The sequence below is a fragment of the Lissotriton vulgaris genome, chromosome 7 (genome assembly GCF_964263255.1).
Source record: "Lissotriton vulgaris chromosome 7, aLisVul1.2, whole genome shotgun sequence".
Lineage (NCBI taxonomy): Eukaryota > Metazoa > Chordata > Amphibia > Caudata > Salamandridae > Lissotriton > Lissotriton vulgaris.
In genome coordinates, this window is record NC_141695.1 from 1,388,917,208 (window position 1) to 1,388,942,727 (window position 25,520).

General features: G+C 49.7%; 1 protein-coding gene across 1 annotated transcript in view; it reads left to right on the forward strand.

Moving 5' to 3' along the window:
- LOC147703774 (polymerase delta-interacting protein 2-like) overlaps positions 1-25,520 on the forward strand; it is a 216,114-nt gene that overhangs the window by 97,287 nt on the left and 93,307 nt on the right. The window lies entirely within an intron of this gene.

Here is a 25,520-nt window from a genome sequence, read left to right on the forward strand (position 1 = left end):
TGTCGCTGCAGCCGCAGGGCGAGGGGGGAGGGGGGGCGAAGGGCGGGGGGGAGGGGGGAAGCGGCAGGGGGGACACCTCTGTCGTGCGGGGTCTCAAGGAGCCAGGGGGGGGGGGGTGGCGGCGGAGCCTGTGCCAGGCGTGGGCAGCAGGTGATTGGACCCTTGCTATTCTGTGTCGGGACGGCACTCAATGCCGGCCTGGGCGCACGCTCGGTGGTAAGCGAGTAGTGTAGCATCCCAGTCTTGGGCTATCGGGTATTTCCGTAGGCCAGCGGTCTCCTCCCTGTGTAGAGACACACTCTCCGCACAAGCCCAGTTGCTAAGAGAGCGGCGCCAGTCCGCAGGGCGCGGCGGGGCAGCATTTTTCCATCGTCTGGTGATAAGGCGTTTGGCCGTAATAAGGCATAAGTCCCAGAAACGCTCCCGTAGTTTAGTCTGCTTGGTTCTCTTGTAGAGTCCCAGTAAGCATACTTCCCACGTCTTGGGGAGGGTGACGCCTGTTGCCGCCGTCAGCATGTCCGCGACCGTCGACCAGTACGGGGTGAGATGAGCGCAGCTCCAGAGTGCATGTAGGAAGCCGGAGTCCAGGAGGCCACATCTGGGACAAGCCGACGAAGTGAGTCCTAAGTAGCGATTCAGCTTATCCGGAGTTAGGTATGCGCGGTGGATGATATAATATTGGATAATTTTAAATCGCGCGTTGCGGGGGACAACTCTGGCGCCTGCTAATACAGCGGCCCACTGCTTGTCCGTCCAGTCCGTGCCTCGGTCATTCGCCCATTTCTCCCTCAGTCGTTGAGAGGAGAATTGAGTATGACTGTGTAGGGCTTGCGCAAGCCAATGCACAATGTGGGACCCATTGCCCATCACATGTAAGTACTGGATGAGCAAATGGGTGGGTGGCTCATGGCTAAGATCACCCCATGTCTTCGTCAACTCATGCAGGAGTCTGGCGTGAGTTAGGAATTGACCCACCGGTAGCTCTGTGTCCGCGGTCAAGGCCTCGAAGGGCAGTAGCTCTCCGTCGCTATATAGGCCGCTCAGGTCATCCAAGCCTGCCGCGGTCCAGCTGCGCAGTTCGGTTGAGGACAACGTTGCAGCGCCCAAGGGAGTCCCCAGCAGAGGTAGGTTCGGGGCATAGGGCACCGTGTGTTTGGTGAGCTTGAGGCTCCGTGCGAAGCACCGTTTTGCTACCGCCACATGCACCTGCGTGGGAGGTCGGCCCTGTGTTAGGGGGTGGAAGAGCGTTATTGCCTGTACGGGAGATAGGATGGTGTTGGCTGTGGACGTGTCCATCAGATTCTTACAGCTCAGCCAGTAGGCTACCCATTGCAGCTGTGCTGCTAAGTAGTAGAGCTCCTGATCTGGGACCGCTAAGCCTCCGGCGTCTGTGGCTGCGTATAGGGTCTTCAGCGCCACCCGGGGTCTCCCCTTATTCCAAATAAGGCGTCTGGTGAGGGTTTCCAATCCCTTAAATATGCGCGCTGGCACATACACTGACAGGTTGGTGTAATAATAGAGGAGCCGGGGGAGCATTATCATCTTGGTTAGAGCCACTCTTGCCGGCACATTAAGTGGGAGGGAGTTCCAAAACGTGACCTGGGCCGTAAGCGAGGATATCGCTCTCACCAGGTTACCCTCCAGGAGATCCACTGGGTCTCGATAAATTAAGATCCCTAGGTACCGGAATACCGTCGGGTGCCATCGGAGCGTCTCACCCATCATGCGCACATCGCACCGTGGCATCTCGCCATCGAATGCATAGGCGCCCGACTTGGCCCAGTTAACGTGGAGCCCTGACATGTCTCCAAATGTCCGAAAGATGTCCGTGATTGCCGTAGGAATGCGCGTGAGGTCCCTAACATAAAGTAATAAATTGTCGGCATACAGAGACGCCGAGTGGATGCCATCCGCTAGCGGGATGCCCCAGGTTATTCCGGAGACGCGGAGCATTTCCGCCAGTGGTTCCATCGCTAAGGCGAATAATATAGGGGAGAGGGGGCAGCCCTGCCTAGTACCTCTCCCGATGCAGATCCTGTCGGAGAACAACCGTCCAGTCCGGACCCGGACTTCGGGCGCTCGATAGAGGAGTCCCACCATCTGGACGTAGGCGTCGCCCAGCTCGTACTTCTCGAGGACTCGGAGGAGATATGGCCATTCCACCGAGTCGAACGCCTTTTCCAGGTCAAGCACGATGCACCCCGAGCGTGGCCAGGTCGGGATTGCATATCGCTGGACTCTGAAAAAGCGGCGTAGATTGTAGGATGTGCTCCGGGTGGGTACGAAGCCATTCTGATCAGAGTGTACCAGAGCGGGGATCAGTGGTGCAAGCCTCCGGGCCAGCGCCGCTGCGAGTATTTTATAATCGGTGTTGAGGAGCGCTAACGGTCTATATGAACCGAGTTCGTTCGCTTCCCTACCCGGTTTCAGCAGGGAGACCACGTTAGCTGCGTTTAGGGACGCCGGGGGTTCAGCGTCTTCCGACGCCACCTTATACATTTTCAGCAGTTCTGGTATCAACACCAGCGAGTAGGCTTTAAAGAATTCCGCCGGGAGTCCGTCAGGGCCCGGCGCCTTGCAATTGGAGAGGGAGAAAATCACCTCCCGCAGCTCCTCGCCGGTGAGTGCGGCACCTAGTTCCGCTTGTTGGGCAGCGGTGGCAGTCGGGAGCTGTAATGTCGCTAGGTAGTCTGTGATCTCTACTACTGTGGCCCGCAACCGTGTGCTGTACAAGGATTTGTAGTGCGATGTGAACGCTTCATGGATCTGTGTTTGGGTATAAACCTCAACGCCCTGGGCCGTACGGATTGATAGGACTGACGCGGATTGTGTGTCTTGCCGTACCAACCACGACAGTAACCTGCCGGGCTTGTCACCTGCATTGTGTGTGCGCGCGGAGTGTGCTGCGAAGTTAACGTTCTTCAGGCGCTCCATCAATACGGCGTGGTCTGCCCTAGCCGAGATCAGCCGGGAATCATCACCTCCCCCGTTGCCTCCCGTTCCCTGTCTAACAGTTCCTCCTCCGCCCGCGTCAACTCTCTTTCCACCTGTCTGCGCAGGCCCGCCTGTACGCCCAGGCAGTTCCCCCGGGTCACCACCTTGAAGGCGTCCCACTCGGTCCTCGGGGAGGAGGTCGAGTCAGTATTGTCCTCGAAATATTGTAAGATCTTCCCGGATATCTCCTCTCGGAATGTGGTGTCAAGCAGGAGATCCGGTTGCAGGCGCCATGTGGGTACGGGTGGATGTGGGCGCCTCCATCCATAGATCAGCGTGTGTGGGTTATGGTCCGAGTGCGTCCGGCCCAGGTAGTCGGTGTCTGTCACGGAGGGGATCAGGTCACGGGACAACATGTATCTGTCCAGCCTGACGTGTAAGGAGTGGGCTCCCGAGTAGTAGGAGTACACCCGGGCAGTGGGGTTTCTGACGCGCCAGGCATCTCGTAAGTTCCATTGTGTTGCCCAGTCAAGCAGGGCCCTGGAGGTCGTCTGTACTGGGGCGAGTGCCGTTGGGGGGGACGAGCGGTCAAGGGAGGCATCTAACACGCAGTTGTAATCCCCGCCTATCATCAGGGGTACGTCAGGCCAGGTCGCAATTACCGCCGACAGCCACGTGAGGAATTTCCCCTGGTCTACATTAGGTGCGTATATGGAGGCTATGACAATCTGTTGCCCGTCTAGTCTGCCCTGTATGAAGACATAGCGCCCCTCAGTGTCAATGGTGCTGTGTGTCAGTGCAAACGGAACTCCGGGCTGAACCCAGATCAGGGTCCCTCGCGCAAATGCTGAGAAGGTGATGGCTATTATCTGCCCTCTCCAGCTACGGCGAAGCGCGGCCACCTCGGCAGCGACCAGGTGTGTCTCCTGTAGTAGTGCAATCTGGATCTGATGTCTCTTAAGATATGAGTACACCTGGTATCTACGTGAGGGTGTGTGCATGCCCCTAACATTCCAGGTGCAGAATTTAATCGTAGCCATCATGGTATTTATTGCGCCCGGGTGCCCATCCCTCCCCCCCCCGGCCCCCAACCCACCCCAGCCCGCCCACACCCGCACAGCAGCAGCAAGCAGTGAACATTTTATCCCCCCGCCCACTCCCACAGACCCAAGGATGCACGCGGTTGCATTTCAGTGCCAATACAAGTCTCAAAACGAAGAACCTGAACATAAACATAATACCAAAAGGGCAACAACAAAACGTGTCACCGCCCAAACGCTCTATCGAGCTCAATCAATCCGTGAGTTCAATGGGGGGATGACTAAATACAGCACTTGGATAGAACAAGGTAGTTCGTAACGCCAAGAGAGCTGTGGAGGCTCCCCTCCACGGGCATTGGGCCATAAGGGCACCAGGAGTCAGTGTCAATGTCCGCAGACAGGTCGGAGTCCCCAATGTCGCTGGACCTGGACGGTCAGTCCCATGGCAGGACCGTGTCTTACATTCCCTCCGGGAGGAGCACTCACCTCCAGGGGTCCGTCCACCCCTTCAATTGTATGGTCCCGGTGGCCTTCCAGTGAAATAGCTGCAACTCTCCACCCGGTGCCAAGGCGACTCCGCGGCAGCCCGGTGGATGGGGGGGTTAGAGGATAGAGTACATACCCCGAGGGCGGGGGCGTACATGTCTGTCGGGGTCGCCAGGGGTGCTGGCGTGGGCCCTCGATCGGGCCATCTTCGGAGGTGAGCTGGCCATTCCGTTATGTTGGTTGCAGTGATCTAGCCAGAGTTAGGCTGGGGAGGGTTTCTCATGCTATCAGATCAGATGTTTGGGGTGTGACGTCTGGCAGGCCCTCCGGGTTTGAGTCATCCGGCAATCCGTACATGTAGTCGTCGTCCTCGCTCCCGCGTGATCGCGGGCTGGCGTTGGAGATCAGGATAGGCGATTGTGACCCGCTGATTTCAGCTGTTATGCGGACGGCCTCCAGTTGTTCATTCTGCATCTGCTCCGGGGTGGGGCCGATTTCTGCTTCCACGGCCGGGGACCCGGCCCTTGAGTTGCGTCGTTGTCTCCGCCTGCGTGTGCCTCGGTTCCGGCGTTGCTCCATTGGTGCGGGTCCGGGATTCGTGTCCACTCCTGAATCTAACCAGGCCGTTGCCGCCTCCGGGGTGTTGAAAAAGTGGGTCTTGTCCTGCGCCACCACTCGGAGCCGTGCCGGGAATAGCAATGAATACTTGAGAGCCAGGAGTCTGAGCCGCTGCTTCACCGCAAGGAAGGATTGGCGTCTCCGTTGAACCTGTATGGTGTAATCAGGGAAGAACATCACTTTGGCGTTGTCCACCTGTATGTTTGATAGTTTCCGTGTTTCGCGGAGGATGGCGTCCCGATCGCGGTAGTTCAACACTCGCATGAGCATCGGTCTCGGGTTGGAGCCCTCGGGGGCTGGGCGGGATGGTACTCTGTGCGCCCTCTCCACTACAAAGTGTAGTGACAGCGTGCCCTCCGGTAGTAGCTCTCTTAGCCAGGTCTCCATGTGTTCCGCCGTCTCTCTCCGTTCCCATCGTTCCGGCAGACCCACTATGCGCACGTTGTTCCTTCTGGCCCGTCCCTCCGCATCCTCCGCTCTATCCTCAAGGAACTCCACTCGGTTGAGCAGGTCTTGGACGTGCTTGTCCGTCTGTGCCAACTTGGGTGTGGTCTCCGCCACCGTATGTTCCAGAGACGTTGTGCGGTCGGATAGTTTCTTGTGGTCTGCTCGGAGGACTGTCAGGTCCACAGCTACCTTATCGATCCTGTTCTCCAGTGACGTACGGGTCAGCTGCATGGACTCCTCCAGGCGCTCCATGGCTGCCAGCATAGTGTCCAGCTTGGAGGCCGTGTGGTCAGCTTCTGTGGACTTCACCATTTTTCCTTTTCCCAGTGGCCCTCCGGTGCCAGTCTTCGCCCTGGTTCCCCCTGACATGAGGGTGGTCTGTGCAGCTGGGCGGTCAAGCGAGTATGCCCTCGCAGTGCGCAGTGTTGGGGCTCGTGAGTGTGAGTCTCTCAGCCAGGCTCTCCGCGTCACCCGTGGTGTATGGCGCGTGGTCCGTGTGTGGGGGGGGTGGGGGCTGCCTCACCGCAGGGTCCCAGGATTCTGCGTCTTGGCACTGTCTGGGGAGGTCGGGGTGATTGTGGAGTGGCCAGTATGAGATCCCCCAGGGTGTGCCAGCCCACGCCAGGAGCGCCCGTGTTGCAGTTGCCTCTCGGTTGCACTATGCGTCGGCCTGCCAGGCTGGGTCTCCAGATCTCTCCGACTGTGTCCGTCCTCAGGGCCTGGGAAGGCGCACCGCGTCGGGTGATGCCAGGTGTCACCAGGCGCCACGTGGGGGCCCAGTATAGCTCAGCGGCAGACCGATATAGGCGGCGTATGCTCAGTGTCTGCTCCTGTGCCAGTCAGGAGATTCTCCCAGGGTCGGGCCGGCCGTCAGGGGGTCAGTGCAACGTGGTTCCAGCTTGCGCGTGGCGTGGCTTGGACCCTTCGGTGTCAGATAGGTCCGGCGCCGACCAGGAACGGCATCCAGGCAGTGGACGGGTGCAGGGGCCATGAGGGGTCGGGCCGTGTGGCCTCCGGTGCTGGTCGGCTGGGTCCAGGGGAGACTGTGTCTGCGTGGGCCCTGTTACAGCCGGGCCCGGTATCCTCCGGTGTCCGCCAAGTCCGGCCGGGTGGCTCCCACACCGGTGGCCGAGGCGGGCTGGCGTCACTGCCCGCCACGGGCCGGTGCGGCCTGGTCACTGGCAGCTCCTGGGGCCCACGAGTGGCTGGGTCGTCGGGTGGATTGGGTTCCGTGGTATGGGTCCCTCCCCTCGGCCAGGCTCGTGTTGGGACGATAGGCGGGCAAGGGGGTCCAGGGGACTAGGCCTCCCAGTGTCCGTTTCGGGCCGCCGTGACCCAGGGGCGAAGGCGCCAGAGCGGGTTCCACGCACTCACCCCTCGGCCCACACGGAGCCCGGCGGGTCGTCCTTCGAAGTGGCTGGCAGGGCAGGCTGTGTTTATGGGCCGCCGTGGGCCCTGTCGGCAAGCTGAATGTCCGGATCTGGGGCCCCTGTGAAGCCGGGCCGCTGGGGAGTGTCCGGCGTGCAGGACTCGGTCTCCGTTCCCTGGTCAGTTGCGGCGCAGAGGCCACACGTGCCGCGGCCTACCTCGCAAGGCCCGATCCCCGGCCTCAGGTGACTGGGGTCGCAGACCGAAAGTGCGCTCTGGGCGGCCAGCTGCCGGGCCGCCGCCGGTCGGAGGGTCAGGTGCTCCGATTCCCTCAAAAATCGTCCTGGTGGTGGATCAGGGTCCCGGGGGCACTCGGTTTGAGTTTGGGCCTGGTACCCCTGGAAATGAAGGATAAAAGGCCTGTGGTGGGAGAGCCTCGCACGGAGCTCAGCCCGGGCACGTCCTCTCACATCTCGTGCTTGGCCACGTCCCCCCCTAGTAGCTTGCTCTGATGTTTGGAATTACACGAGGACATGCATTACATGGGGGCAGAAAAGGAGAAACGCTGGAGGCGCTTTACTAGTGATTAACAATAACATGAAAGATAAATGCAGCTATAAAGCTCTCTGCTTCGGAAGTTACCTGATAATTAGGGCACTAGCGCCACATGTGACAGTATTATACGTTAAACAACAATCCGGTTATGGCTCGGGATGTATCGCAGGGCATTTAAACGGCCCGGTAGTAGCCGTGGAGTTAGGTTGCTGATAATGCCAAAGTTCTGTGAAGAGAAGAGATACCAAAACGCAGTGTGACTAAATGCAGGCGGCTGATGTAAAAAGCCAGCTAATAAGCGGAGCGTGATGAAGTAATTACCTACGGGGCAATATTTGCCTCCTAGCGAGCTTGCGCTGCGTGGCTGATGAGTAACCGTAAAATGTAAGTTGCTGATACTGCCGTGTTTCTGTGAAAGTGAAAAACACAGAACACAGTATAACTAAAAGCAAACGGCCGGTGTAAAAAAACAGCAAATGGGTGCTGCGTAATGGGGTAATTACCTGAGGGGCAGTGAATTCCTCCTAACAGTCTCACGCTTCGCGGCTGATGTTGCTGGCTGGTTAGTTTATATAAACTACAAAATAATTGGCCAAGAACAAGGGGCTGGATATTCTTAAAGGTGCAGCTGATGTCCGCTCGAAAAAAGATGGAAAACCCAAAGTCTGGCCAGTTGTTATAAGCTACAACATAATTGGTCAAGAACAAGGGGCTGGATATTCTAAAAGCGACAGCTTAATGCTGCTAACGTTCTGGATTGATATAACAAGGTGTGCCAGTGTGAAAAAAGACGGAAAACCCAAAGTCTGGCCAGTTGTTATAAGCTACAACATAATTGTTCAAGAACAAGGGGCTGGATATTTTAAAAGGTACAGCTTAAGGCTGCTAACGTTCTGGATTGATAGAACAAGGAGTGCCGGTGTATATGGGGGCACAATTGAGAGCTTTCTTCTAACGCTCTAAATCTTGCGCCATTAATTGATAATGAAACAGTAACAAGTTAAATAAGGAGACACGGCCGGCCGTGAAACTGAAAGCACGGCCGGCCGGCCGTGAAAGCCTTTGATGCAGCAGGGGGTGGAGCGACACCAAGCTGGGCAACAGATGGCTGGCGATTTGCTGCTGTGCACGCGCATTTTAGCTCAATGCGCTTGCGCATTGAGCTAAAAGCGCACGGGCACAGCAGCAAATCACCATTGTAGTTAACACCTTCGATGCTCATGACGAGCTCAGCTCATCATGAGGTACACCTCTCGTACACTCATGACGAGCTGAGCTCGTCATGAACAATGGAAATAATTCAAAGTCAGCACAGGAGGGGAATACCATCAGCATTGATGGTGTTAAAGTCTGTTTAAGCCCCTATAGTCTCGCTCCGCTCAATGCGCATGCGCATTGACAGGCGAGACCTAAAAAGGCAGCTCCCCAATGTCAAATAGCAATAATTCATATGTAAAATAAATGCATATAGCAAATGTATATATACCAGGATAAATGCATAGAAAGAAATCTGTATGCACACAGCGTATTTGAGTGCTCTACATTAGGCACAGCACCTTTTAAATTGTTTACATTTGACACAGCAAATCGAATGACTCGCCCAGAATCCGATGTCGAGTCAACGTCGAGACTCGAACCCAGTTCCTTAGCTCCAAAGCCAGCAGTTCTGGCTGTTCCACAATATGGTCTTTCCTTCTCTGTAGTTATGCTCTTAGAAGATGTAGGCATTTTGAGTTTGGGATCAGATGAGGGCAGTTATTCTCAACTCACACAATCAAAGATTTCAGTAATTGCCTTTTTTTAAAACAATAATATTGTGATTCACCCAGAATCACAGGATGTTGAGCTGCTGCCAAGACTCGAACCTGGTTCTCCAGATTAAAAGTCGGCAAGTCTGGCCATGACGCTACATCCTGTACAGTGCAGGATTGGTGTCTGCAACTAGATGCATAATATTTTCTTTATTCCTGCCAAGCCACCCGAGCAAGAGATAAAAGATTCCTGGTTCTTGTTGTGAGCAGCGTATTTCCTTCCCTGTGCTGCCGTCCTTCTCTTGTTAATGTTACCTTAATCTTTCACACGAAAAAAAATATTTTTGTGACTAATGCATTTAGACATTTTTACCTTTCTCTAAAACGAAATTTTGTCCCTGCTTCCCTTATCTATTCTGTGTGTTATGCTTTAAAGTGCAAACACACTCTGCACATGAACTATTAACATCCAGGATCACAGCAACAAATTGTTGTTCTCAGACCCCTGCCATCCTCCTTTTAAATGGAAAACTCACACCCTTGCACCTACAATTACAGCACCAATGTTTTTTTAGGTCTCGCAGAACTGCGTTGCAGCGCACATGCGCTGCTCGCTTTGCGAGGCTTCTTGTAATCGGGACGTTTCTGAAGTGGTGTTGAAGCACCCCCCCCCCATCAATCTTATTGGCTGGTGTCATCGTTTATGCTAAACGCTGGCTTCCGATTTAAAATGAGGCTTCTTTGTTACCGCCCTGTCTCCTTTTTGGACGGCCCATCCGGGGTGGATCTTTTGCTTGCAGCGTTATACTGTCTTCTTTAACGAATGGGTAAGCACTTTTTTTTCGTATTAACGTAATGGCGACAGCTTGTTTCATTTGTCTTTGGCAAGGAGGGCCGCATGTTTATTTTTGCATCATGCTTTCACTTAAAGTAAGGAGATACCAAAGCTGATGATGGACTAGAGCAAATCAAACACTCACCCCCAGTCAACTTATCTGGCTGATGAGGGTTAAGAACCCGAAACCGGTCCCAGGATGTTTGTTTCCGGTCCAGGGAAGACATGGCTTGGCAGTTCGGGCTGGGCTGTTCCCATAAGGCACAGGGTCAGACTGATTTGCATATGGCCATGTCTGAACTGGGGTGGTGGAGTGAGCTAAAGAATGATGGATTAAACCCAGATCAGTTGACTGGGGGTGAGTGTTTGATTTGCTCAAATGCTCCGTCCATCATCCCCTTTGGTATCGCTTTGTTCACTTTAGGAGAAAATGCAATGCAAATATAAACAAGCGGCTGCCTTTGCGCGGTGAGAGCTTGTTGGATATATTATTGCTTCTTTCGCCCTCACCCTCCTGTATCCGTTAACCTAGTTAAATACCTACAACGTAAATTGAAGAGATGGTTTAGAGTGGCACGGCCATGACAAACCATCTTTACCCTCTGTGTCCGGGTCTATTTGATACAACTTTAAATATTGTAGACTTTTGGAAGGACCCGATTAAAAACCTGTGAGGCAGCTAATAAACTAAAGTATGCAACGTTCGCAGGATAGCATAAACATGCATTTCGAACGTTGTGTTCTGTCTGCTCAATGGCCATGTTTCATGCCTTATAAAACCACTTTTGTTCGATGACGTCTGGAGTAATCAGTCGGGGGACTACATATAGCTTGTCATCTCTATTAACTACGCTAAAAGCTATCCCTCGGTTACTGCTTCCAATGCACTACCCTATCTCTAATCCTATACATCTATTAATATATCCTCTACATCCACTCTCTCATTTAGCCCAAACTCCACACCACTACTATGATTGCCAAAATAACCCTTTCTAGACTCTCTCCTGCTCTACCCCTTCTTGTATCATCCTTCACCTCTTTTACTATACCGATCCCCTAAAACAAACCTTTCTAAACTCTTTCCTCTGAGTCCTCCCCTCCAAAACTCATTTTTACTCATCCAAAAGCCTCCTCCTATTGCTAAGACCTAGAAAAGAAAAAAAGCTTTCACTCTTTTATCCCTCCACTATCCTTTTCAATCGAAATTATCAGACTAACATGTTCACTTCTCAAATTCCATATTAAACTATACTAATATACTACCCAAATAACTGAATAACATATCCACTACTCTAATTACTTCATATTTTATATACTATACTAATTTTCAACAGTAATCCTTTATGGGTTCCGGAGTGGCGTGCTACTCACCAGAAAACCGATTTAACACCCATCATTGGTAACAAGTGCTATATGAATGCAAATCTTTCTTTCCCTTTTATCCCTCCGCTATCCTTCTCACTCCAAGTAACTGACTAATATCCACCACTGAAATTACTTCATATTTCACGACATTAATTCACCACTAATCCTTTGTAGGCTTCCTGAATAGCGTGCGTCAACAAGCGCTATATAAATACAAACCTTTGTCCTCCTCTAGCCTTCTGCTATCATTCCAAATCCAAATAACTGACTTACATATCCACCACTTAAAATGTACTTGCATGTTTCACTATACTAATTCAACACTAATCCTCTATGGGTCCCGGGGTAGCGTGCTACTCGCCGAAAAAGCGCTTCAACGCCTCGTCAGAGGTAGTAAGCGCCATATAAATGCAATTACAATACAATACATGATGGTGTTTAGCCTGTAAGGGAAGTTGGGGGTGAAGATTACACTTGTCCCTAGGTGTACTTACAGTCTGCGCTGGGTGTTAGCTCTACCCTCCGCTATCTCCATTGGTCTCTGGACTTTAAAAGCCTGCCCTCCAGGTTCTCAATGTAAAAGTCCTCGGTGTCCACCTCGTATTTATGCACTTACGACTTATGTTCACTGCGTTGAAAGACAGCACCCCAGATTTCAACAATCTTGCGCATCACTGTTAAGTAAAATACACCAAGTCGTCGTAATTTATAAATCTGCCCCTTCAGGTTCTCAGAAAAAGTCACAGATGAAATCCACCCCTTGCGTGTACTTGCTGGCTCGTCACTGTGCATTTAAATACAACTCCCATGCGCACTTCAGTGGCCAAGATTAAGTTTTGCTATTCCGTTAATATATTTAAGCAGATACTAATTAAAAAAAAAAGACAGCACATGATCATTTTAAGACATGACAAGTCTTGTTTTACATTGTGACTGAAGACCTCACATCATAATGCGCTTCCCGACACTAGTTTTAAATGTCAAAATATTTTAAATAGAGGCACACCAAACACTCCATAAGCCACGCAAAACGTACATTACCATGTGTTTTTCCGTCAAAGTACGCAACAAGTATTTTACTTCATGAACGTTCATTACATCAAATACGGATATTGAGCACTTTAAAATGTCTGCAAACATATCGTGCAGTGTATGCGCCCGGGCAGCTACTTCCACCAATTTACATGGCGTACAGCATGTTCCGATTCCATGCTTCAGCGAGAGAGGTACTGGTTAGTAGGCCATAACCAGAGAACCAGTTCTGATTCTGCCGGTTATGTTGCTGTGCGTAGTTTGGCGAGGAGTGGCGAGTCCATGTGCCCGCAAGCAGCGTTTGTTATCGCTCTACAAGAATACTAGGAGCAGCAGCTGGGCAACCTGGGTCCCCCCAGCCGCATATCCCACAGGCATACAGGTTTACAACAGATACCTGGGTCCCCCTAGCCGCATATCCCACAGGCATACAGGTTTACAACAGATACCTGGGTCCCCCAAGCAGCATATCACACAGGCATACAGGTTTACAACAGATAGCTGGGTCCCCCCAGCTGCATATCCCACAGGCGTACGGGTTTACAACAGATACCTGGGTCCCCCCAGCCGCATATCCCACAGGCATACAGGTTTACAACAGATACTTGGGTCCCCCCAGCCGCATATCACACAGGCATACAGGTTTACAACAGATACCTGGGTCCCCCCAGCAGCATATCACACAGGCATACAGGTTTACAACAGATAGCTGGGTCCCCCCAGCTGCATATCCCACAGGCGTACAGGTTTACAACAGATACCTGGGTCCCCCCAGCCGCATATCCCACAGGCATACAGGTTTACAACAGATACCTGGGTCCCCCCAGCCGCATATCACACAGGCATACAGGTTTACAACAGATACCTGGGTCCCCCCAGCAGCATATCACACAGGCATACAGGTTTACAACAGATACCTGGGTCCCCCCAGCTGCATATCCCACAGGCGTACAGGTTTACAACAGATACCTGGGTACCCCCAGCCGCATATCCCACAGGCATACAGGTTTACAACAGATACCTGGGTCCCCCCAGCCGCATATCACACAGGCATACAGGTTTACAACAGATATCTGGGTCCCCCCAGCAGCATATTCCACAGGCATACAGGTTTACAACAGATACCTGGGTCCCCCAGCCGCATATGCCAAAGGCATACAGGTTCACAACCGATACCTGGGTCCCCCCAGCCGCATATCCCACAGGCATACAGGTTTACAACCGATACCTGGGTCCCCCCCAGCCGCATATCCCACAGGCATACAGGTTTACAACCGATACCTGGGTCCCCCCCAGCCGCATATCCCACAGGCATACAGGTTTACAACAGATACCTGGGTCCCCCAGCAACATATCACACAGGCATACAGGTTTACAGGTTTTGTTACTTTTCAGTTACGCACACACTGCAGTGATTTCATTAAACAATTTAGGTTTCATAACCCAAAAGAGTGCTTTTTTCACGGATTATAGTAACTTGTACTTATTTTAATTTGTAGAAGTGACTGTTCATGCAGTTCCTTGAAAATGAAAACGCAACAAAATAGTTACTGAAAATGTTGTCCTTTATAACCATGTGTTTGACCCTGACCATGCGACACACAGGGTGAGTTCATGCTCTGCTGAATTTACCTTTGTTACCCAGAAGTGCCTCCCCAGTGACTGCCAAGCTTAGATAAAGCGCGTCTTTGGGCCGGTCTTGGGGCCACAGGCCTGCAGGCTGTGCTTATTGTCCTCAAACGGAGGAGCCGCTCCTGTCCATAACTTGTCCACCGAACTTGCACTGGACTGCAGACCCGCCCTAATGCAGACCCACCCACTGCAGACCCATCCCACTGCCCTACTGCAGACACAGCTCATTGCCCTACTGCAGACCCACTTTGCTGCAGACCCACTTTGCTGCAGACCCACCCCACTGCCCTACTTCAGACCAACCCCACTGCCCTACTGCAGACCCACTTACTGCAAACCCACCCCACTGCCCTTTTCTCACTGTCTTTTTGTCGGGCCATATTCAGATTTGCTACTTTCTTAATTTATAGGATCTGAATGAATGTTACTATCCTTGTGGTGCTAACGACCTTGGGCAGTCTTGTCATGATTCAAAAAAAAAAAAATGCTTGTGAACAAATGGTTTTTTTTGTGTGGATAAAATCGCCTCATGCCGTGCTTTCACTTTAATGGTGGCCATGCCCCTTCTTAAGACACAGCTTACTGTAACCTGAATACGGCGATCAGCGCCTACAGAAAGGGATGCAGTCACTATGATAGTGGTCTCCCATTTGCAAGAGTTTAAGCTATTCACATTAGAAACAACAATGCCTTTTATATATGTGTTGTTTTTGAAAACACATAAATAAAAGGCATCGTCATTTACAATGCCAATAGCTTAAACTCTCACGAATGTGAGACCTATTGCATTGGAAATGCTTGTTTATTCACTCTTTAGGATTCACATTCTAGACACCCACTGAAAGAAAGTGGCTCTGTATATACTGCACCAAAGTAAGGTTCAGTGTGCACAGAGTCCACAGTCCCCAGAGGTATGGCAGAGGCTAAAGTTAGATATAACCTTACTCTCTAAAGTGGTAGCTTGGTCGAGCAGTAAGGCAGTATCAGAGGACGGTGTAAAGCATTTGTTGTACACGCAGTCAGCAAATGGTCTCACACACTCAATAACTGGACTCTAGGCCAATTGTTTTGTATATAAAAATATATTGTTGTTTTATTTTAGAACCACAAGTAGGTATAAAAATACTTTCTCAGAATGAGATGTTGCAATTGAATACTTTCAGATAGCAATAGGCTTTAGCATGCAATAGATACAGTTGTTGGAATATGCAACACAAGTTAAACACAATTATAACATTGAGCTCAATGGGAAGTTTTAAGTAAATGCAATAAAATCACTTTACAAATGTTTTGCTTACTCTGGGCTGGATCCTGGATTCAGCCCTGGTGCATTTCCTGAAAACAGTTGAAATAAATCGTTTTTGTTACACATGCGATTTTTAAGGAATATTTGTATGTTTTGAAAATCGACAGAAGAAATTTTGGTGAAAACCAAGCAATGTAATCCTATGGAGGAAAATCAAGTTAACTGTAAGTTACAGTTAGAATTACTTTTTAGGTTCAGTGCTGGACTCAAAGATACAGCACTGTGAGCTCTCCTGATAGCAGAGTGATAATTTTGTTTTCGTTGTTCGGACGATTTTTAAGTAATATTTCAAAGTTGCAAAACTCAACACTTAGAAGAAATTTCAAGTGAAAACCAGCCAATGTTACCCTACGGAGAAAATCAAGTTTTCGGTCTTTGGGTAAGTACTCGACTGGCAGAGTTAAGGTTCTGGGTAAGATTCATGGGTCTCCCAGGGTCCGGTAAGTACAGTTAATACACCCTCAGCGGCAGAGAGAGTAGGCCCATTGTTATCCTATGTAGGATAGGGGGCCTTCGGTTGGTGGCTGCTAGCAGGCGGCCACGCGGCTGTGGGATCTTAGCTCCTGGTCACTTACACAGGGCAAGTGGGGAAGTAGAGTAAGGTAGATGCTGCACTCCTAGTGGAACTCGGGCGGCTGGGTGCAGGGTGCTTTTGGGCCTTCGGGCGCCCAATGTAATTCAATGGGAAAGCTGGAAGTTGAACAAAGGCTGCAGGTTCAGGGACAGAGATTCTTCAGGTGCGACCACCACTTCGAGAGGTAAGTTGGGATGTTGGAGGATAGGTAGACACCCAGGAGTTGGGCACAGGGGGCAGTGGTGCGCCGGATGCAGGGGTGTCTTTGGACATCGGGAAATCTTACCCTCAGCTGGTCGCGGTTGGAGGGGTTCCTTTGTTGAGAGGCTGCAGGCTGGATTTCAGGTCACAATCACCGGCGGACGTCTGAGTGGTCTTTGTTCACTCAGGCACAGGCCGGGCTCGGCAGGTGCAGAGTGTGCTGGATTCGCGGTTCCTGGCTGGCACCAGGGGTGTTGCTTGTTTGAGCAGGACCACTGCTCGTGGGAGTCCGTCTGTAGATGAGCAAGGCAGGCAAGTCCTCCGGGGTTTTCGAGGTTGCTGTCCGCTGGAGACGACGGGGTTTAGCAGGAGCAGGTTCAAGGATCAACAGGCCCGTAGGCCTGTAGGGCTGGGGCCAAGTCAGTTGGTGTCATCCTTTTGTTAGCAGCTGCACAGCAGGTCTTCTTTCTTCTTGTTCTTCTTCTTGTTTCAAAATTGGGATCTGAGGAAGGAAGGTTCAGGGTGCCCCTAAATACTACATTTAGGGGGGTTACAGGTAGGACAAGGGCAGGGACCAATGGGTCCCAGTCCTGGGGTGAGTACACCCCTTATCCTGCTCCTCTCCTGTTGGAGGTGGGCATGAGCCTACCTCTGACTGGGCAGGGCTCCCCATCCTCAAGATGGCGGGACCCTGGAGTTATGCTTCACCTCGCCTCTCCCACCTGAGGGGTGGGGTTGGCAGAGGCTGGCACACCCCCTTTTCTCACTTAGGGTTTCCAACCTGTCTTCCCGCCAGAGTGGGGGTCAGAACCGATGGGGGCTAGTTGCTGAGTACAGCAATTGCCCTGGGTAAGCTCACAAAATGCGGTATGCCTTTGAAGCTTCCCCTGCCCATTCTGGGGAAGGAGGCTTGGCGCCTTGTCCCAGGATGTCCATTGTTTCAGGCCCCCGAGAGCGGCAAGCTCTCGACCCAGGGGTCCAGAAACATGTCTGGTGGTGGCAGCCTCGGTAGCCACGCAGTCAGGACACTGGGAGTTGGTTAGATTTCAGGGGGCATTTCTAAGATGCCCTCTGTAGTGCATCTTGCATTAAATCCCACACTGGCTTCAGTGTGGCTTTAATGTGCTGAGAAGTTTGATACCAAACTACTCAGTCTTCAGTGTAGCCATTATGGTGCTGTGGAGTTCGTAATGACAACCTCCCAGCACCATATACTCTTAATGGCCTTATTGCACTTACAGTGACCAGGAATTGCCCTGGGTACTGTAGGGGCACAGGGCTCATGCACCTGTGCCCACACCACTGGCATAGTGCACCTAACTTGAAGGGTGACTGAGGTATGCCAGGGCAGTGTGTTCGTGGGCATGGCATACAGGGATGTGTGCCATGTCGACTTTCTGTTTAGTTCTTCACTAAGACACTCAGCCTGCAAAGGCAGTGTGTGTGTGTGTGTCAGGTTACAGGGCCCCTAGGGGTGGCACAATAAGTGCTGCAGCCCTTAGGGGTCTTCTCTTGTCACAGTACCCTGGGTACCTAGAGTACCATTTACCAGGGGCTTACCTGTGGCCAGAGATGCCAATTGAGTTTAGGTTTCAATACAGTTTTAGGGAAGGAACACCGGCCCGAGTACCTGATTGGCAGGAGCCCAGGGCACACTCAGTCAAAGTACGTCAGCAATTCAGGAAAAAGTGGGGGCATACCATGCCTCACACCCACTTACCTCGACTCCCCTCCCTCGCCACTACATACATATACATAGGTAAAAGAGATTGTCATTTACAACACCAATAGCTCGAACTCAAGGAAATATGAGACATATTGCATTTCCATTGGTTGTTTATTTTGCACTTTCGTTGGAGACATGCAGTATTCTTGCTGGCCAAATTGCCACAATATGCAATTGTTTTTCTCAAACTACTCAACGGATTTCCATCAAATCTCAAAAAGCTCCATCTGCGGACCAAGATCTAGCTTCCTACTGAATTTGGTGTCATATCGTTAGCAGTTTTTGGTATAGTCGTGTTTAAAGAAGTATATGGAAAATGCTTGGGGATTTAACGTTTTGAGACCCCCTTTTTTCTAGGCCTCCGCTTAATGAATCATCTCAAAATTTCCAGGAGGGAGCTTAGGTGGATGAACGTTTTGTGGCAGGTTTAGCGGAGATTTATCAAATGTGGCCAAAGTTATTAGCAAACCAAAATACACTGTCTGTGGAAAAGCAGACCAAACTATAGCTTTTATTTATTTATAAAGTTTTATACTAGCGACGATTGCCACTAGGTGATATATAATTTGCCAATAAACGCAATTCCAACACGGACCCTGGTGTGCAAGGCATTTCTGTGGTTCCTGGGAGAAGAAACTCAAATTGGGATATATATATATATATCTCCATCCAACAACAAAGAAGCGTCCTCTAGGAGAAATCGCACATGGAGTGGTTACCGCACACAGCCTCCCGCAGCAGCAAACTCAGCACGCACTTGTGACTTCCCATTTGCAAGTACCAGACGCGTTTCAAGCAGTAAGCCCTTTATCAATGGCATGCAAATAACAAGGTGAGGCATCCAGGTAGGTTTGGAACGTATTTAATGATAATTGAGTCCCCGCCCATGTGGGCGTGTGCAATAAGGCATCCTGGTAAATGTAGTTCCTCTGCCCCTGACTCAGGTTCCGTTGGTCCCAAGTGGATCAGGAGCCTCACGATGTGCAAAATGTTATCCCGATTGGGCGGAGGTCAGACTATTATTGGGAGCAACTCAGTGCCTGTTTGCTGACCTCCGCCCAATCGGGATAACATTTTGCACATCGTGAGGCTCCTGATCCACTTGGGACCAACGGTGCTGAGTTTGCTGCTGCGGGAGGCCGTGTGCGGTAACCACTCCATGTGCGATTTCTCCTAGAGGACGCTTCTTTGTTGTTGGATATATTGCGGCTGGTCTGGCCGCGGAGAAGTCCCACCGCTGCAACACAGCGGGTCCTGGTGCTCGGCATTGCAAGCACGCTTTGGAATTGAATGGGCCTGACCTTCAGACTATTATTGGGAGCAACTCAGTGCCTGTTGGCTGACCTGCGCCCAATCGGGATAACATTTTGCACATCGTGAGGCTCCTGATCCACTTGGGACCAACGGAACCTGAATCAGGGGCAGAGGAACTACATTTACCAAGATGCCTTACTGCACACGCCCACATGGGCGGGGACTCAATTATCATTAAATACGTTCCAAACCTACCTGGATGCCTCACCTTGTTATTTGCATGCCATTGATAAAGGGCTTACTGCTTGAAACGCGTCTGGTACTTGCAAATGGGAAGTCACACGTGCGTGCTGAGTTTGCTGCTGCGGGAGGCCGTGTGCGGTAACCACTCCATGTGCGATTTCTCCTCGAGGACGCTTCTTTGTTGTTGGATATATTGCGGCTGGTCCGGCCGCGGAGAAGTCCCACCACTGCAACACAGCGGGTCCTGGTGCTCGGCATTGCGAGCACGCTTTGGAATGGAATGGGCCTGACCTTCAGACTATTATTGGGAGCAACTCAGTGCCTGTTTGCTGACCTCCGCCCAATCGGGATGACATTTTGCACATCGTGAGGCTCCTGATCCACTTGGGACCAACGGAACCTGAGTCAGGGGCAGAGGAACTACATTTACCAGGATGCCTTACTGCACACGCCCACATGGGCGGGGACTCAATTATCATTAAATACGTTCCAAACCTACCTGGATGCCTCACCTTGTTATTTGCATGCCATTGATAAAGGGCTTACTGCTTGAAACGCGTCTGGTACTTGCAAATGGGAAGTCACAAGTGCGTGCTGAGTTTGCTGCTGCGGGAGGCCGTGTGCAGTAACCACTCCATGTGCGATTTCTCCTAGAGGACGCTTCTTTGTTGTTGGATATATATATATATATATATATATATATATTATTGGCTGCTTGACGCGTTTCGGCGGTAAGCACCCGCCTTGTTCACAACATCTCTGCAGTTTGTGGTTACATTTATACCCCTGTGACTTTACATTACATCATGTATGTTTCACTCTTATTTTGTGGTAGAATATAGCTTGTTTTACACTCCTATTGCCTGGTTGCCATGGTTACATTAGGCAGAACTTTAGATCGGCAGACATAGAAAAGTTACTAAGGCATGCACATTCCTGAGTCACGTCATCCTCCCTTTCACGTTTACCCGTAACTATAGAAACCACACGGCTGCCACAGCCTAGTGATTCTTCCATTTACCCAGTGCGCTTGGCCAATGTAGAGCGGTAATCCGTAAGCGGTCGCGTTTCTTTTAAAAGTGAGTAAACCCTTGTTTGTATAATATCGCAGGTTAATGCTGACAGTAGCGCGCTGAAAACGATGCATACTTAGCTTGTCTAGCGCTATGTGAGGGAAACGAATCTGTGGTTGATTAACCGAGTGGCTCCTGTTACTGCGGTTGTGGGGTTTGTGTATGTCGTGGGTTTAGTACTAAATGATCCCAGAACGGACCTGTTCGGCCTCCCTGCCTTATTTTATGTGCAGTCGGGTACCTCCATTATTTATAAAGCACTTGACAGTGGTGCTCCATAATTGGTACACATCCGCATTCTGCCTGAGAAACAACTCTTCTCCAAGTGGAAAGGTGTTATGTGGAACATTCATATAGATTAAGGCAAAATTTGCAAATACCAACAAAAATGACATAATTAATGTCTGCATCCGCGATCATTTTGTACAAGTCAATACTCTTATGTATACATAGAATTATGTTATGTGCTCTCATTGAACAGCGTGGTGTTCATCCCCCCACACATGTGAATTACAGGACATTTCATAATTACATCTGTTAAAGTTCTGAAGACATGCCTATTATTGTAAGCTGAACTACCACTACAGATAAAACAGAGTCTAGGGGTGGTGATTGTGCTCCTATGTACAATGTGACGTGAAGTTAAAACATGAACAGTAGATGTTTCCAGGAAGGGAAAGGAGGAAACTCTTAGGAAGAGGGAAGGCATTAACAGAATTGGACCATCTGTGTGATTTACAGGTGCACGCTGAGCGCCTCATCAGCGTTCAGGCCATTGGGTATCTTAGAATTGAGGAGAATTATGTACCTCGATTCTAATCTCCTTAGAGTTAGGAGACGGTTACCCCCCCTGATATTTTTGGGGACACTGTCAAAGACAAAGTACGACAGTACTTCAATGTCACCTGCCTGGACCACATTGATGTGTCTGGCCACTGGATAGGCCGGGTCATCATTCGTCACTGCTCTGAGATGTTGGAGAACTCTCACGTGCACTGGGTGAATGGTGCTCCCTACGTACCGTTTACCACATATACAGACTAAAACATATACTGCGTAGTCCGTTTTACAGTTATATTTGTCTCGGATAGTATATGGTTTGAGTCTAAAGGGTACCTCCACTTTCGTAGTGTTTATGCCATGTCTACAGGCCTTGCATTTGGAACATTTTTTGAACCCCTTTTGGTTACTAAGCCAATCCACAGTTTTTTTGAGGATTGGTGCATTGCAGACTAAATGATTCCTCATGGATTTAGCCTTCCTGAATGCTATGGAGGGTCTATTCCCACATATTTCTCCAATGGTCGGGTCGTTTCTTACCAAAGGCCAATGTTTCGTAAGTATTTTCCTAACCTGGGTGTGGTATGCATTAAACCCTGTGATGAGTCTCGGGGGTTCTTTGATAGGTGTTTGTGCAACAGGGACTTGTTTCTGAGTGAACAAAAGATCCTTTCTACTGATTATTCTGCATTTGGTATCAGCCTTGTTACAGGTTTTCTGGCTATACCCTCTCTTTTTCAATCTAGAAAATAGATTTTCTTTCGCCTCAGTGAGCCCTGTTTTAGTACTGCAATTTCTCTTCATGCGTAGGCATTCCGCATATGGGATAGATTCCTTGAGGTTATGCGGGTGAAAACTCTGTGCATGTAGCACTGAGTTTCCCGCGGTTGGTTTACGGTACGTTCTTGTTTGGATTTTACTTTGTTCTATGTAGAGTTCTAGATCTAGGAATCGTATAGGGGTGGTGTCGGTGGTACACGTGAATTTAAGATTGAGTGCATTATCGTTATGTTGTTCTGCAAAAGATTCTGCCTCTTCTTTGGGACCTTGCCAAAGTATAAAAATGTCGTCAATGTAGCGTTTGTACATGACTACATTTTTGGTGAGTGTGGCAAGATGTTTGACTCCCAGTACCTGTTCCTCCCACCAGCCCATGTGAAGATTCGCATAGCTGGGAGAGAAACAGGTACCCATAGCTGATCCTTGCAGTTGTTTATAGTGGAGTCTGTTAAAGATAAAGGTATTGTTTGACAAACACCACTCTGTCATTTCTAGCAACATCCTAGTGTGATTATACAGTGTTATAGGTCTCTGCCCCAGAAAATGGTTTACAGCTCGTAGCCCATCATGGTGTCTGATGCTAGTGTATAACGACTGCACATCCAAAGTCATAAATACATAATCAGTTTCCCATTTTACATCGTATATTTTGCGTACAAAGTCTCCAGTGTCTTTAATGTATGCTGGGAGTTTTGAAACAAAGGGTTGCAGGAAATGGTCAATGAAAATGCTAGTATTTTCGAACAGGCTGCCAATTGCTGCAATGATGGGTCTTCCTGGGGGCACTTTCTCGTTCTTGTGTATCTTAGGGATAAGGTACAACTGTGGGGAAACTGGGTAATCTGTTTTCAAAAATTCGAACTCCTGTTTGCTGAGGAGTCCCGTGCTTTTCCATTTGTACAGTGCATTGGTGTATTTTTCCTGTATTCCAAAAATATGCGAGGGAGTGATCCTGGTGTAGCACTCCTGGTCTTGTAGCTGTGACATGGCCTCGTTGTTGTACATTTCCAAAGGCCAGAGCACGATGTTTCCCCCTTTCTCTGACCACCTGATCACAATGTCTGATCTAGCTTTAATTTTCTCCATTAACTTGTCATATATACAGTCTTTGTTTTGGTACTTTTTAAAGAACTCCCTGGAACTGCGCATCGACAGGTCTTTCAAATCTTTTATCACACAGTCTGTAAACAGGTCAAGACCATCTTTTGGCATAGCTGGCATGAAGACAGAACGTGGTTTGAAATTGGTTCTTTCAGTTTTGTAAATGTCTATATCTGTCATTGCGGCTGCCGTTCCCGATGATACCATCTCACTCTCATTGTTGTATTCTATGTCAATCATGTCTCTTAGTACGTTCATGTTAGCCACACTCAAACCTTGGACATCTTGAGTGCAGGGTTGTATGTTTGCGACTTGATATGTAGTGTTGACAAAATGTTTTTGTAGCTTCAATTTACGCATATATTGGAAGAAGTCAATTCTGGTTTGTGCGTAATCAAAATTCGCATGTGCACAGAAAGTCAAACCCAAAGATAAAATTTCTAGTTCTTTTTGTGATAGCTCCATGTTAGAAAGGTTAATTACTGTGTTGTCTGTGCTATTTTTATTATTTAGCATTATCGTCGTTTGTTCTTTCTGTATTGTTTTTTTGTTGTTGCTTTTGTCGTTTCTTTTCCCCCACCGTCTGTCTTTTCTGCGGCAGCTTTTTGTTTTTGTTTAGAGTCCTGTTTTGTGGTTGATTTGTTCCATTGCTGATGGGGTATCCTGGGTCTTAACACCTTGGCTGCTAAGGGTTTTCCCGCTGGGTGCTGGATTCCAATATTTACCATTGTTTGTGACAAGGTCAACTCGTCATAAGCACAGGGCAGGTAAAGCCCATGACGAGTTGACCTTGTCACTAGCATGGAAGTGGTTAAGGTGGTGAGGCGTTGTAACCGTAAAAAAGCCAACTCCTCTGCTGGTGTCGGTACAGGCCCAGTTGCTCCTGTGGCATTATTCGTTTCATTTTCCGATTCATAGTCTGTGCTTAGTTCTGGTTCACTTTGCTCTCCTGGTTCTCCTGTGCTGGTCGTGGCATTTGGTAGGGGTTGTCGCCTGACTTGGTCATATTTCCTGGCAAAAGTGTAAATTCTACCAGTCACATAGTCCTTTCTATCCCTTTGGAACTTTATGGCTTTTCTTTCTTTTATTTCTTCTTCATGTTTGAGAATTCTCGCTTTTATTTCATCCAACGCTTTAGCGATTTCTTCCTTATTTTCTTTCGTGCCCAATTCTTTTATGATTTCTTCAATACGGGCAATGAGTTTCTCTCTGTCACTAGCCGCGTATTTAGTCAATATTTTGAGCATGTTCATGGACGCCTGCGCGCTGTTATCCGTCCAATCCTGGAGCATGGCAGGGTCTGGGTTTTCATATGTGGGAGCTACTAGTATTCTTAATCCCCTGGGAACTCGTCCAACTTCAATGTATTTACTCAAGGATTTCACCTCCCACCATTTTGCCACCTCTTTTTTCCTTAGTTTCTCCAGTTCTGCCAGCAGATTTTTAGTCTCATCCTTTTTCCCTCCTTTATCCTTGGGAGCTGGCATGTTGTTTGTGTTATCTTCGCCTGTATCAATGTCTTGGAAAATATCCATTGCCGCCTCTTCCCGTTCTCTTTCCCATTCCACAGCCATTGTTGGTTAAGTGTTATTAATAAAAAGTTGTTTGGAAAATTTCACTGCCCGTATAATGCAACTTCGGACCTGGGCTACCTCTCCCTTGAACCTCGCTCTTGCAACTTAACCGCTAGACCTGTTCTTCCACACACGTAACAGCCTTACCTGGCAATCCCCGATTGCCCTCCGGTGATCGTAGATTCCAGTCAGGCTGTCCGCGGCGTTTTCACAGATCCACTCGGTTGATTCCTGCTCACAGTGATGGTTCCGGGGGGCGCTGCGTGTCTCTCTTTCAGAAAGTTTACCACAGGGATTTCGTCCTTTTCTCCCACAGCGCAACCAGATCGAGGAGGGTCAGTGTTGGATCTCCAGGATGGGAGATCCTATAAATCAGGAACACTCCAAACTTCAGCATACAAGAAAGGCACTGACTCCGTGAAATTTTGGATTCCAAATGAGTTTTATTCACTTATTGGCTGCTTGACGCGTTTCGGCGGTAAGCACCCGCCTTGTTCACAACATCTCTGCAGTTTGTGGTTACATTTATACCCCTGTGACTTTACATTACATCATGTATGTTTCACTCTTATTTTGTGGTAGAATATAGCTTGTTTTACACTCCTATTGCCTGGTTGCCATGGTTACATTAGGCAGAACTTTAGATCGGCAGACATAGAAAAGTTACTAAGGCATGCACATTCCTGAGTCATGTCATCCTCCTTTTCACGTTTACCCGTAACTATAGAAACCACACGGCTGCCACAGCCTAGTGATTCTTCCATTTACCCAGCGCGCTTGGCCAATGTAGAGCGGTAATCCGTAAGCGGTTGCGTTTCTTTTAAAAGTGAGTAAACCCTTGTTTG